The sequence below is a fragment of the Octopus bimaculoides genome, chromosome 11, assembly GCF_046866305.1.
Source record: "Octopus bimaculoides isolate indiv1 chromosome 11, ASM4686630v1, whole genome shotgun sequence".
NCBI lineage: Eukaryota > Metazoa > Mollusca > Cephalopoda > Octopoda > Octopodidae > Octopus > Octopus bimaculoides.
Genome location: NC_142938.1, coordinates 28,670,763 through 28,681,646, shown reverse-complemented (window position 1 = coordinate 28,681,646; position 10,884 = coordinate 28,670,763).

The following is a 10,884-nucleotide window of genomic DNA, read 5'->3' as shown; positions in this document are numbered from 1 at the left end:
TCAGGAGTTATTTCCAACACTGCAAACTGAATGCATTCTTCAAATTCAGCTTAACTATTGCTCCATCCTGGGCTGGCGGTAGAGAAAATGATTGCTGCCGAATTGAAAAAGAAAAATACCATCATGGACAGAAAACTGGGATCCAACAGGAATGAAAATAGAATTATTAAAAAAATTACAAAATTATAAACGAATTAAAATTTATATGCTTTGAACATATATTAAACATGGTAAACATACATAAAAGTGAGTTTTTAAAAGAAATGATTTTATTGAAGTAGATAAATTCTGGGATACCCTGTGTAAAACATAGAAACAAAAGAATGCATAGATTCTTTTCTACTCTAGGCACAAGGCCTGAAATTTTGGGGGATGGGTCCAGTCGATCAGATCAACCCCAGTATGCAACTGGTACTTAATCTATCAACCCCGTAAGGATGAAAGGCAAAGTTGACCTCGGCGGAATTTGAATTCAGAACGTAAAGACAGACTAAATACTGCTAAGCATTTCACCTGGCGTGCTAACGTTTCTGCCAGTTCACCACCTTAGAGATGCATAAATGTACATAGATATATACATATGCACACACACACACACACACACACACACACACACACATACACATATACATACACAAGCATGAGTGTGAATACATGTGTGCATATGTATGTGTATTCATGTTTTTATTGAACAACATCATAAGCAAACCATTTTAAAAACATGCATTATAGCTGTGACATTGTTACTGTCTTTATAATTTGTTCCAGAACAATCTAGGGAACTACATTACCACTGATATATATAAATATATGATCCATGATTTGATACCAATTTTACTAGAGAAAATGGTCAAAACTTTCAGCTGCCCTTGAGTCTCTCTTTAACTATATATATATATATATATATATATATATATATATATATATATACATATACACATCTATATACATACATGCATAGATACACACATATAAGGATACATATATATTTCTTTATACTTATATAAATATACTTATGTAAATATAGAAGTATAAAGAATTAAAATCAAAAATGCACTTGAAGTTTTAAGAAAATTTGTTTACTTTAACTTAACCAGTTTCACAATTTCATGTTTTTTTTAAATATGTGTAAAATGGAGATTTTGGAACTGTCTTAACAAAGGTGAGACAATTGTGGCAAAGTTCCACATTTTCCCATCTTACACTACTTGGGAAAATCATGAAATTGTTAAACTAAGTTAACGTAAATGAATCTTAAAGACTCCGAGTATATTTTCAACTCCATTTCATTTCATATATATATACATACAAACACACACACACACATATATATAAATAGATATATATATATACATGTGTATACACACACACACACACACACACACACACACACACACACACACATATATATATAGACAAAGAGAGGGAGAAAGGACAATTAAAGCCAAACTCCAATGTGTTGAATGGCCATTGGAGTTTGACTTTAACTGCTCTTTCTCCCTCTCTATGTCTTTATGTATATATATATATACACACACACACACACACACACACACACACACACACACACACACACACACACACACACATAATTTGCCACTCTCGACCCAACAACAAATTAGAAAGCATGCTTGAATGTGGATGAAGAAGTACGTTTCCTCTCCCTTCTCTTACTTTTTTCAATATATATATATCATCATCATCATCATCATCATCGTTTAACGTCCGCTTTCCATGCTAGCATGGGTTGGACGATTTGACTGAGGACTGGTGAAACCGGATGGCAACACCAGGCTCCAGTCTGATTTGGCAGAGTTTCTACAGCTGGATGCCCTTCCTAACGCCAACCACTCAGAGAGTGTAGTGGGTGCTTTTACGTGTCACCCGCACGAAAACGGCCACGCTCGAAATGGTGTCTTTTATGTGCCACCCGCACAAGCCAGTCCAGGGGCACTGGCAACGATCTCGCTCGAAAATCCTACAGGAGCCAGTCAGGCGGTACTGGCAACGGCCACGCTCAAAATGGTGCATCTCATGTGCCACCCGCACAAGAACCAGTCCAGGGGCACTGGCAACGATCTTACTTGGCTTGCCGGGTCTTCTCACGCACAGCCCATTTCCAAAGGTCTCGGTCCGTAGTCATCGCCTCGGTGAGGCCCAATGTACGAAGGTCTTGCCTCACCACCTCAGCCCAGGTCTTCCTGGGCCTACCTCTTCCACGGGTTCCCTCAACTGTTAGGGTGTGGCACTTTTTCACGCAGCTATCCTCCTCCATTCTCACCACATGTCCATACCAGCGCAATCGTCTCTCTTGCACGCCACAACTGATGCTTCTAATGTTCAGCTTTTCTCTCAAGATACTTACACTCTGACGGGTATTCACATTGACATTACACATCCAACGGAGCATACTGGCTTCATTCCTTGCGAGCTTACGTATGTCCTCAGCAGTTACAGCCCATGTTTCACTGCCATGTAGCATGGTTGTTCGTACGCATGCGTCATACAGTCTGCCTTTTACTCTGAGTGAGAGTCCCTTTGTCGCCAGCAGGGGTAAGAGCTCTCTAAACTTTGCCCAGGCTATTCTTATTCTAGCAGCTACACTTTCAGCGCACCCACCCCCACTACTAACTTGGTCGCCCAGATAGCGGAAGCTATCGACTACCTCTAGTTTTTCACCCTGGAATGAGATAGAAGTTGTTTCCTGTTTGTTTGCAGTCTTTATTGCACCTGAACATCTGCCACAAACAAAAACTAACTTGCTAGTTAACCTGCCTTTGATGTTGCTGCACCTCTTATGTGTCCATAGCTTGCACCGGGTACATCTTATAGAGTTACTACCTACTCCTTTTCTACATACTGAGCAGGGCCATCTACCTGAAGGGGTTTGTGTTTTATCTACCTTCCTACTTATTAGGATTTTGGTTTTAGCTAGGTTGACTCTAAGGCCCTTCAATTCTAGACCTTGCTTCCACACCTGAAACTTCTCCTCTAGTTCTGATAGTGACTCCGCAATTAGGGCAAGGTCATCAGCATAGAGGAGCTCCCAGGGGCAACCTGTCTTGAACTCCTCTGTGATTGCCTGGAGGACTATGGTAAATAATAGGGGGCTGAGGACGGAACCTTGGTGGACCCCTACCTCTACCCGGAATTCATTGCTGTACTCATTTCCAACCCTCACCTTACTGGCCGCATCTCTGTACATGGCTCGCACAGCTCTCACTAGCCATTCTTCTATCCCAAGTTTCCTCATTGACCACCAGATAAGGGATCGGGGGACCCTGTCAAAGGCTTTCTCCATGTCAACGAAAGCCAGGTACAGAGGTTTATCCTTGGCTAGGTATTTCTCTTGCAACTGTCTCACTAGAAATAAGGCATCAGTAGTGCTTTTACCTGGCACGAACCCAAACTGCATCTCATCTAAATTGATTCGCTCCCTAATTAGTTGGGCTATGACCCTCTCTGTAACTTTCATAACCTGATCTAACAGCTTGATGCCTCTGTAATTATTTGTATTATATATATATATATATATATATATATACACACACACACACACACATATATATATATATATATATATATATATACACACACACACACACACACATATATATATATATATATATAGAGAGAGAGAGAGAGAGAGAGAGAGAGAGAGAATGTTAAATTTTTTAAAAATTTGACTAGTTCTCTTTTTCTTCATAACAGTAGAATCCATTGGGACCACATCCCTTCCAGTTCACTCTGTAGAACTGTGGTTCAATAAATTTGAATTGAATTCTGCAAATCCAAACCTAGCTGTTCTCCATTCCTTCCCCAAATAATATCACAATATCCTCCCTCGCTTCCTATTTTTCTTATTGTAGAGTTCTCACCAATTTTGGTCACTGAACATGATGTTGCTATTGTTGATGATGATTACTGTTTACTTCACTTGCTATATGGAATATCTCTGACCAATGTGTTAGTTATTAATACTATAAAGCTTGTTGTGCTTCTCAGCTGGCTTTTTTTATTTTTGCAGTCTCAATTGTAATTTTGTAAAACATCTTTTTCCATTCTATTTTTATTTCTAATAAAAGATATTTCCTGTCAAATTCTGAGATTTGTTGTTCTTTAAGAGTCAGTAGAATTGAATGGTTTAGTAGTCTACTCTGGACACAAAAGTTGTATGGATTGCATCATATGGTTTTACTCTTGCTCTGCACATGATGCAGGGGTAAAAGTTAATGATTTAAACTCTACACCAAGACACCTGTTCTGCTCTGGCTTTTCTCTCATGTTTCAATCCCTCATCTCCTAGCATAAAACTACCTCCTCAGGGTTCATAGTTTTGCAAACTGCATGGCAACCTCACTTGTACTATTGGCACAAAAAAGCACCCAGTATATGTTATAAAATGGTTATAGTTAGGAAGGAGACCCAACCGTAGAAACTGTACCAAAGTAAACAGTGGAACACAATGCAGGGCTTGGACCCATCAGATCCTGTCAAACTGTCCAGTTCATACCAACATGGAACATGGATGTTAAATGATCATGATGAACAGTGTACATGTGACACAATGTACGACAAAACTGTATTGTTTTGAATTGCTGCTACAAATAATCCAATGGGCTTCTATTCAGTTTCCCAGTTCAATCACAAGCTACAGAGAAAGAGAAAGACATTTACTCAAGATGTTACACAGTAAGATCCAACCTGGATCTTGAGGTTGCAAAGGAAACTTTTTAACCGTTCACCTATATGATATCTGTATAGAAAGTTATAGCTCAGCAAATTTTATGGAGATAAATGCAGTTTAGTTTTGTGCCAGGAGTAAAGTATTATGAATGTTCTCTTACTTGTAAGACAATGGCAAGGAATACAAAGTTAAAAGTAAGCCTCTGTACTTAGCATTTTTGTCATCCTGAAGAAATTCTTCAACAGGATCCCTTACTCTGTGATTTGGTGGTTGCTGAAGAAGCCAGAAGTAGGCAAATAGCTTATGAGGACCATAAAAGCCATGCACAGAGATGCTGTCAGTGAGGTGAGAGTTGACAATGAGTACAGCAATGAATTTAGTATTCTAGTAGATCAGTTCTTAGCACCATCCTATTTGTCATAGTCCTCTAGACCATATCAGAGAAGTTTAAGACTGGTTTCCTTTTATGCTGATGACCTCTTTATCACAGTTAAATCTGTAGCAGAATTGGAAAAGAAATTCAGGTTTAAAACCAAGATGTGAAATCAGTGAGGCTCAAAGTCAATTTACCAAAAACCAAAGTTACTTTAAGTGAACAGACAGGATCCTAATTCTTTCAGATAAAATATTCTGTATGATATATGTAGAAAAGTTGCAAGCAGAAATTCCATACAGTATATCCATTGCAAACTATGGACAGACAAGTGATGCAGTGATGTCTCAGGCAGGTTAACAGAGGAAACAGATTTTGTGTGGCAGGAGCTCAGAAGTAATAAACACTAACAATGCACAAGAAACAGACTCTTTCAAATACCTAGGATCCCTAGAGGTAGTAGATAGCTTCCGTTACCTAAGTAATCTAATTAGTAGTTGAAGTGGATGTTCTGAATGTATAGATGCAAGAATAAGAACACATTGGAGAAGGTTCAGAGTGATGTTAGAGTGAATGTAGAAAACTTGCAAAGACTAGAAAGAAAGGAAACTAGCATGCACCATTAGATGTGCTTATGGAAGTGTGCATGAACAACAAAGTACAGCTGTGTTGAGAGAATAATTGAGCATAGGAGGAAACAGACAGGGCATGTATGAAAGAAGACTGTGTTAGTATAGTCATATGATGCATATGGATGAGAACAGTTGTATAAAAAAGTGCCAACCACATAAATTGGATGGAGCTTGTAGAAGAGGGAGACCCAAGAAGTCATGGGATGAAGGGTGAAGGTTAATTTTGGGTTTTCTAAATCTCACAGAGATGATCAAGGGCCAAGATGACTGGCAATATGTGATGCTCAAGAAGGCTTATCCATTTCAATGAATCAGATTCTGGTACCATTATATATATATATATATAAATTTAATGAATGGAGTAAAACGCATATTTTAACTGCATACTTTTATTTCCGACATATGTTTCGAAGAATTACAATTTATGCGATCCATAGGAATCGGCGATGTTAAAAATGTGGTAGTAGAGAATGGTTTTAAATCTTAGATTCCTGCAAAAATACTATCACTGAAATTTTTATAATGCTCATAGACAAGACATATCTAAAAACATGGGCATATGTGGCAGATATCTGCTGCTGGAATGCTGTTATATTTAATGATGTAATGTTCTTTTCACTTTATGATATTAACAGAAGAATGCAATTTCAGAGAAATGAAAAAAAAAATGATAGACTTAAAAGGAGATTGTTGGAACTTCACAATAGAGTGTGACAAGACGGATATGTGAAACACTCCATCACCTTTAGTTTAGTTGGCACATTTATATTTCATACTAGCAGAAATACCCGGCGTTGCCCGGGTTAAAGAGAATAATGAAATCTAAAAACGCCGTCTAGACTACGCATCGTCTTTATATATAGAGATGTATATACACACACGTATATATATGTATATCAATATAAATATATGAAAGTCAATGAAGTTTCGTAAAAGAAGGAGATCATGTACATACTTTCTTGCTGTTGTGATTATAACACCTCGTTGTAAACTATGTTCCTTGTTTTCCCCTGTGGAGCATATACAAATAGGTTTTTTTTTGCTGCCCACTCTTGAGCAGCCAACGTACAGTTGTCCATGTAAGAAGCAGGGCTCTTCCAAGAGAAGACCAGCTACAGAGAGTGTTTGACCCTGAGATTTGTTTATGGATATGGCAAAAGTCACACGAAGGGGGAATTGTAGTCTTCTGAATGTAAAAGGAATGTCTGCTCCTGATGGAGTAAGAGGAATTCTTGGAATAAAGACGTCATCCCCTTTTGCACATCCAGAAAGAATGGTAGCCTCGATAACGTGACATCATTTTCTAAATAATGCTCATCTGTTATGTTCGGGTTAAAATTTCATCAACATCAAAAATATATGAATTTTCATGGGAGTTATGGCCGTTATGCAAAGAATATAATTTCCAAATTTCATAAAGATCCATTCAGTACTTTTGACGTAGTTTTGGATAAGAAAACAAATGACTAATGTGTGTGTTTGTGTGCATGTGTATGTGTGTGTGATGGGTGTATATATGTATAGACATCTGCATGCATGTATATATGTATATATGTGTACATATTACATGTACATCTATATATATATATATATATATATATATATATATATACATCTACACATATGTATACATATACATGTATGTATAGATCTATCTCTCTCTATATATATATATACATACATATACGTGTACATCTATATGTATACATATACATCTCTCTCTCTCTCTCTTTCTCTATCTCTCTTTCTCTCTTTCTCTCTCTCTCTCTGAAAGTATCTGTCATTACAGTATCGAAATGGTGTACATATACATGTATATGTATACATATACGTCTCTCTCTCTCTCTCTCTCTTTCTCTCTCTGTGAAAGTATCTGTCATTACAGTATCGAAATGTGATTGTTTCAGTTAGTGGAATATTTTCATTTTTAAAGTGAAAGTATTTGACATGAGTGTTTTTGTTTCACTTTTGACACGTAATGCTTAAATAGTGGAGGAGATATTATGTTGCCGTGTGCTCGAACTCTGCAAGAAGTTAATACTTTTTTTTGACTAAAACACAACTGGAACCCTAAGTAAGGCATGTGTAAAATTTGAATGAAATTGGTTGCGTAGTTCTCGAGTTTTAGGGATTCACACAGACAGACAGACAGACAGACAGACAGACAGACAGACAGACAGACAGACAGACAGACACACATTCTCATTTTTATATATATAGATTAGAACTTCATACTTACTATCTCGGTTTGTATTTTCAAATATATATTCTTACAATGCACTTAGTTATATTCTATGATACAGACTTTGAGTTGAAGGAGTTGTGGTTCTTGGTTTTTACTGATCAAGCAACTACGTAAAGGACCCTGGGTAAAGACCCACTTCAATCATGAATGACCATGGAATTGCACCTAGAAAGTTACCCTCCAAGGCACAAGTCCCGGTAAGGTTGTTTATAAAAGACCAGCAAATTACTCATACATACCAGCCTCCTCTCTCCACACCACCAATGTTATCCAAGGGAAAGGCAAATGCTGATACAGCTTGGCATCAGTGATGTTGCAACTCATTTCTACAGTTGAGTGAACTGGAGCAACGTGAAATACAGTGTCTTGTTCAAGAACACAGCACACGGCCTGATCCGAGAATCGAACTCACTACCTTATGATTGTAAGCTTGATGCTCTAACCACCAAGCCATGCACCTTCACCAATCCATGTGACTTAAAGGACCCTACCTTATCCCTTTTATAGTCATACTTGTGGAAGAGTTCTACAACATAGCAACTAGTGGACTATTTATTTATCTAAATTTAGTTTGATTTGTCACAGAGATTACAAGATTGGATATAACACCTCACAGTATTTGTTCAGATCCCTTACATTCCAAGTTCAAATCCCATGGAGGTTAATTTTGGACTTCATTTCTTTAGGAGTCAATTAAAATGAGAAACAACCAAGAGCAGTGGACTGGCAAAACTGTAAGAGAATTAGATGAGATACCTTTTGATGTCTGTCCTAGTCCTTTGACTTTCTGATAGGAATACCTGCTTGACCACTGGTACCAAGCTGTATCAGCCTTAAGATGGCAGCTTATCTCTTAGCTAACACTGGCAAGTGTCACATGGATAGCTGCTCGTCTTTCTCAAAAACCTTGCCCAGACCTGCATTTACACATGTGTAGATATACTCAACTTTAATTGACAGAGGACCCTAAATTATATTTAGTTTTGTCAATTAGAAGGAAAAGAAATCTTCCATTACAGAAATAAAGCAGAGCCCAAACAAGATTACTCTCAGATGTTATCACAGAATTCAGTTACTCTCAAACTGACCTCAGCAGACATATGCAGAAGAAACTTTAGTCACTGATCAGAGTCTAAGGGAAACATACCATATGATATTATAATCAGTAGACTAGACATGAGCAATGATTTTTGAGAAGCAAGTTGTATGAGACACCGCTCATCATAGGTGGACCACACTTCTAAAAAATTCAAACTAATTTTTTGTTAGGCATGCCATTCAGAAAGTTCCATACGTTGCAGTTTGCAAATGACTGCACTTTACTGACAGAACATCGACACGGTTGCTTAACCTGCGAGAAATACTAACCAGCTCATCCTGAAATTACACTGTGTTGTTTTTAAAAAACGAAGGGCACATTTGATAATGTGTCTTACATATACAGTCTTAATTAAATAAAATGGATAGTCATGTTTCAAATATCTTTGGTGATTAGACTGTGGCAACATGGCTGATCAAGGTTAAGCAACAACTGCATACAAAATTATTAAGTATATTCAACAACTTTTCTATTAAATATAGATTTTTAAAATAGGCATGAATCCACAACAGGAAAAACATGACTATTTTGACCCTAGTATTAAACTGAAATTTTATTTTATCAATCCAGAAGGATGAACTTTGATGGAAGGTTTTAATTTAGATCTCTTTAAAACAAGAAGTTTATATCATAAAACCAGATGTGATCTTTGGTAGGTTGGTATCAAAAGAATTGAGTTGTATTTTTAAAAATCCACAGCACTGGTGGCATGCTGATTGAATAACACTTGGGAAAGTAAAGAATTTCTTATTGATACTTCATTACATAAAAGGAAAGCAAAAAAGCCAAGTTAAAAAAAAAGCTGGGTTTAGGCATAGTTATGTGGTTAAGAAGTTTGCTTCACAACTATGTAATTCAGAGTTCAGTCCTATTATATAGTACTTGGAGCAAGTCTTTTTTTTTTGTCCACCAGACTTGCCAATCAACCAAAACTAAGTCAACTGTTTTGACCAAAAATACATTCTCGTCCACCTCCCTATCCTTCACTCCCCACTCTATCCATTTCAAATACCACTCATATCTTCATCTTTTTGACTCTGTTTCAATGGCTTTATGGGATGCTACAATATGTTTACTTACCTAACCTTCAACAGACCTGCAAGTAACCCCAACATAAACTCATAAAGACATCTCTCCAGCCAATTTCAATACCAAACCCTCTCTCCCCACCTGCCCCTCTTTGCTCATATACTTCTCTGTTACAAGCTTACCCAATCCCATATATATCTTCTTTTAGTTTTACTTCTTCACAATTATGTTTTCTTCTTGAACTCTTTCTACACATTTCAGTCGAATCCCTGAGTTAACACAGGATCTCCCAACAACAATATAGATTTCATAGAATCAAGGTATCTTTGGCCTGAAGAGTAGCCTATGGTCTACCTCTCATTTTGATAATTTACTACTTCCGAGATTCCGCTGGCTATGAAACATATGTAGCCTTGATTTTATCTACCCCATTCCCTAATTTTTTAATGTTTATTCGCATATACAACAACCCCTGTTGCTAACCATGAAATATGAAATTAACTTTTTGCAGCTTATCGTACTTTGATATGGGGAAAATTCACAACTTTCTGCGCCAATAAACCACTATTGTTTCTGAAAGTTGTTTTTTATATCTTCTACAGATTGCTTAAAGTTCACTAACTTCCTACAACCGAATTCTTGGATCTTACCTTTATATATGTATATATACAGGGTGTCCACAAAGTCTGGGTACATGGGGATTAACACATACTTTAAGAAATTATTATTTCATATATTTAATTGCTTATGTTATGATTTTATTTACTCCATGTACCCACATGGGGATTAACACATACTTTAAGAAATTATTATTCTTTA